Source organism: Miscanthus floridulus, chromosome 5 (assembly GCF_019320115.1).
Source record: "Miscanthus floridulus cultivar M001 chromosome 5, ASM1932011v1, whole genome shotgun sequence".
Taxonomy (NCBI): domain Eukaryota; kingdom Viridiplantae; phylum Streptophyta; class Magnoliopsida; order Poales; family Poaceae; genus Miscanthus; species Miscanthus floridulus.
In genome coordinates, this window is record NC_089584.1 from 86,885,201 (window position 1) to 86,889,967 (window position 4,767).

General features: G+C 45.5%; 1 pseudogene; it reads left to right on the forward strand.

The window, feature by feature from the left end:
• The first annotated feature begins 435 nt into the window (after positions 1 to 435).
• Positions 436 to 4,441, forward strand: LOC136452520 (kinesin-like protein KIN-13B; annotated as a pseudogene).
• Positions 4,442 to 4,767: the final 326 nt, after the last annotated feature.

Here is a 4,767-nt window from a genome sequence, read left to right on the forward strand (position 1 = left end):
ATATTTTTCCCATAAAAGAAAGATATTATGTGTAAATCGTTCGCTACATTTAATTTAGACAGGCGTTCGCTGTTTAGACTAGCGCATTACATGGATGACAACGATACCTCTCCATACTAAAATTGATGAAAATTTTCGAAAAGACGGGATAACGAAATGCCCCGTCTTCCACCAACCATCCCCCCGGTCGAGACAGGCGCTTGCCTAACAAAATCCCCAAAACGCAGCTGAACAAAAGGTCCCACTCGCTTCAAAATGAAGACCGCAACGCACTTCAACTTTTTTCGTCCCCTACCTGCAGCACAGGCCTTGAACTCCACTCCAAATTCAAACCTTGGGGGCGTCGACACAAAGTCTCGCTAATCCCAGGGTGCAACCATGGTTAAAATCACCCCCCCTCTCCGGCTCTCCGAAACAGAGGTCTTTTACTCTAGTCCACTAGGGCTCTAGGAGCCGCGTCCCCCCTCCGCCTCCCGTTGTCCCTCCACCAGTCCCCCTCGGCCTTCTCCCTCCACACGGCGTCGCCCGCTCCCCCTCTTTCGCCGGCACCGACGATGGACGGAGGCGGCGGCGGGCGGCGGCGGTACTCCTCGGAGCAGCTCCTCTTCGACGTCCCCGCCAATGCCGGTGCCGCCGGCCGGTGGGCGCAGCAGGTACGGATGGCTTAGTGCTTCATCGAGATCTGCGCGGGGTCCAGGTTTTCCGTTTTCTTCTGGGAGGAGCTCATTGGCGGGTCGCTTTGTGGTGTGCAGCGCGGCGTGGTGCGGCGCGGGGACGGGGAGATCTTCGTGTCGGTGGAGCCCGCGACGCCGGCGCGGCTGCGCGGAGGGCACGCCGCGGCGGGGACTCGCCGGGACAGAGGCAGCAGCTCAGTCCCGGGTTGCTCGATCTCCATGCCTTCGACACGGAGCTAATCCCCGATGTGAGGCCATCATCTGCACTCTTTATTATTATTATTATTATTATATTATTATTATTATTTTCCATCAGTTGCTACTTCTGTTTCGGTGACCTCGCTTGTTTGTTGGGGCAAATCTTATTGTTCGTGAATGCTGTCGGCGTGCTGGATCTGATGTTGCTAAAGTGAACGGGGAGGGTCATGGGATTGGGAAAACATCGCTTTAATTTCGTTTCTGGATTGGTCATCGGCTTCGATAACACACATTTTTCTGGGTCATCTAGGCGTGTGCTGATTTTTATGTACAGAAACTGGAATGCTAAACCTATATTTTGTTGGTGGAATCATGGTCGGTTGTTGAGATGGGACACCACATTAGTATATGTTGATTTATCAGTCTGTTTGAATTGTTGAACTTAATCTGGTCCTTTAGTTCAGAAGATGCATCTACTTTTATTCAGTGATGATCCTTCATTCCTTCTTTAATCCTAACCTTTTCCCCGGAAAATATGGTGCTGTAGAAAAAGATGCCTTATCAGTTCCCCATTGACAGTTCTTAACAACTTAATCCAAAATTCGTATTTCATGTGTACAGTTTCAAGTACCAGGGATGTATGATGGTGCCCAAGAGTTTGGCTATGGAGGAGGTCTAGATGAATCTGATATGAGATTCACAGCAAACAAGCTGATGAGCAAGTCTACTGTTTTTCCTGATGGTAACTACCTGAAGGCCTTTGCTGAGAAAGAAAAGGCAGCACCTGTCGCGAAAATCAAAGTGGTGGTAGGTTCCTTCGTTTTGTCACACACTTGCTGATAAATAGTTCTTGCTGCCTTAGCTGTTATGTCATAATCTGTCCATTTCAAATAGTTTTGATGTGACATATAAAATGCAGGTGCGCAAAAGACCACTTAACAAAAAGGAAGTATCAAAGAAAGAAGAAGATATCATAGACATTGAACAAAACTCTCTGACTGTCCATGAGACTAAACTTAAGGTTTGCATTTTCTTCTATTGCCATTCCTTATGACAATCTTGAGAATCTTAATATCTGGCACATTTATTCACAGGTTGACCTTACTGAATATGTTGAAAAGCATGAGTTTGTATTCGATGCTGTCTTAGATGAAGATGTTTCAAATGATGAGGTGTGTACATACTGCAAACTCTTTGCTATTAGTGGTAGTATTGTACATCCATTCTCAGTCCTGTTTTTATCCAACCTACAGGTTTATCGTGAAACAGTGGAGCCTGTGGTTCCTGCAATTTTTAATCGAACAAAAGCAACTTGTTTTGCTTATGGACAAACCGGTACATGTCCAATCTTCTCTAGATCCTATATCCACAGAACACTTGATATCATTTGAACTAATATTCTCCACTCAGGTAGTGGAAAGACATATACCATGCGTCCCCTTCCACTTAAGGCTTCCCAAGATATCTTGAGGTTAATGCACCATACGTATCGAAACCAAGGATTTCAGTTGTATGTTAGCTTCTTTGAGATATATGGTGGCAAATTATTTGACCTTCTCAATGATAGGAGGTGAGTTACCACAAAATCTGTGATTTTAACGGATTGTGTACATCTATGTGCCTGCTATACCTCACATTTTGAATCTGAATTTCTTCATGCAGCAAACTTTGCATGAGAGAGGATGGCAAGCAAAAGGTTTGTATTGTTGGTTTGCAAGAGTATAGAGTCTCTGATGTTGAGACTATCAAGGAGTTGATTGAAAAAGGCAGTGCTACCAGAAGTACTGGCACAACCGGTGCAAATGAAGAGTCCTCGAGGTCTCATGCCATTCTTCAGCTTGCCATTAAACGCCGTGTGGATGGCAATGATTCCAAACCACTCAGACCAGTAGGCAAGTTGTCATTTATCGACCTTGCTGGCAGTGAGCGTGGTGCTGATACAACTGACAATGATAAACAAACAAGGTCACCTTTCACAATTTCCACCCCCTTTATTCTAGTTGCAGTACCTTGTGAATGTATTGGCATTTTGTTTATCGAACTGTCCTTTCTGAAACACAATGCAGAATCGAGGGTGCTGAGATCAATAAAAGTTTGCTTGCCTTAAAGGAATGCATTAGAGCACTTGATAATGATCAAACTCACATTCCTTTCCGAGGTAGCAAATTGACTGAAGTCTTGCGGGACTCTTTCATTGGAGACTCACGCACTGTCATGATATCATGCATTTCTCCTAGTTCTGGCTCTTGCGAGCATACTCTGAACACGTTGAGATATGCTGACAGGTGATTACTTACCTCCATGATTTCTGTTCCTATAACTGCTCATGTTCTTATAATATGCACAAGACATCTCATTTTTCAGAGTGAAGAGTTTGTCAAAAGGAGGCAATGCCAAGAAAGATGTGTCTTTGGCAATGCCTTTGAGAGAGTCGAGCCCTTCCCCGCTGCCTTCAGTTGTACCCTCATTCTCTGCATCTGAGGTGATGAATGATATCACCGAGAGAAGCAATTTTGGTTGGCCCAAGCAGCAGTACGTTAAAGAACAGCCTGCTCCGACATTTGTTGAACGAATGCCCAAGGTGAAGGATGCGGTGGAGTTCACCTCATCAAATGGTGCTTATTCAAGGGAACAAAGAAGCAAGGGCTTTATGGCACCAAACATAGTTGAAGTACCAGATATAATTTATCATCAGGGAAGGCAACCAGCAAGGAAGGCTAAAGATACCACTTTGGGGAATAACATGAGAAATTCCGTTGCTTACCCAACTAGAAGGGTTGAGCCAGATGAAGATGAGCATCTAAATAATCTTCTTCAGGTAGTGCTATCTCTATGAGATTTTCTTGTCACGACATGACTGAGGTGAATATTGACTTCAAATAATTGCTGCAGGAAGAGGAAGACTTGGTTAGTGCTCATAGGAAGCAGGTTGAAGAGACTCTGGACATCCTCAAAGAGGTTAGTTCTTAGTACCCTACGGATCTAAACTGCCTCATTGTGTTGCTGAATCATTTTGCTCTAACACCTTTGCCTTGATCAGGAAATGAACATATTAGGCGAAGCAGACCAGCCTGGCTTCCAACTTGATGATTACCTCGCAAGACTAAACATTATACTCTCGCAGAAGGCGGCTGGAATTGTGGACCTACAGGCTCGGTTGGAGCAGTTCCAGAGGCTTTTGAACGAGAACAACGTGCTGCTATATGATCAGAGCCCTTGATCGTAGTTCCGTCGGATTCATCTGTTGCCTTGATGCCACCGGAAAAGGTGGGCACTGGTGATTTCTACCAGAGTCTCAGGTGGCGTCAACCTATGCGGTGTTGCTGTGGCCTTGGTGCTGCAATTGTGACCCAAGGTGCCAGTGAAACGCAGAACTAGATGTCTAGTTCACAGCCTGTTGCCATCCTTGTGTTCCCGCGCTCCATCCAATGTGTATATCTAATATTTGTCTGTGTCACATGAATGCTCTGTTTTATTTGTAGCTCAACAAATATATTCCCCCCCCCCCTTTCTGATGTATGAAATTTTCCAGAGTGTATGGTATCATCCAGTTATACACACATACTTTTGCCAAATACCCCGTACTTACGTCTGTTGACGTTTGTTGTACGACGAGACGCATGATACATCTGCGCTGCTCAGTTATTTGCACGGTCTAGCACTCCGGATTCGGAACGCCTGTTTTGGCAGAGGTTACTGCGCGAGCTGCGGGCACAAACGCCGAGTTGGAGAAGCAGCTGGACGTGGGGCTGAGAGCTAGTTAGGCTGAGAGCTACGGCTGTTTGGCTCGATCGTGGATTATTTACTGCTGGCTGGTTTGGTGTGAAAAAAAAATACTGTTCCAGCTTATAATCTACGATCGTTTACGGCCTGCCGAACAGGATGTTTGTTGTCC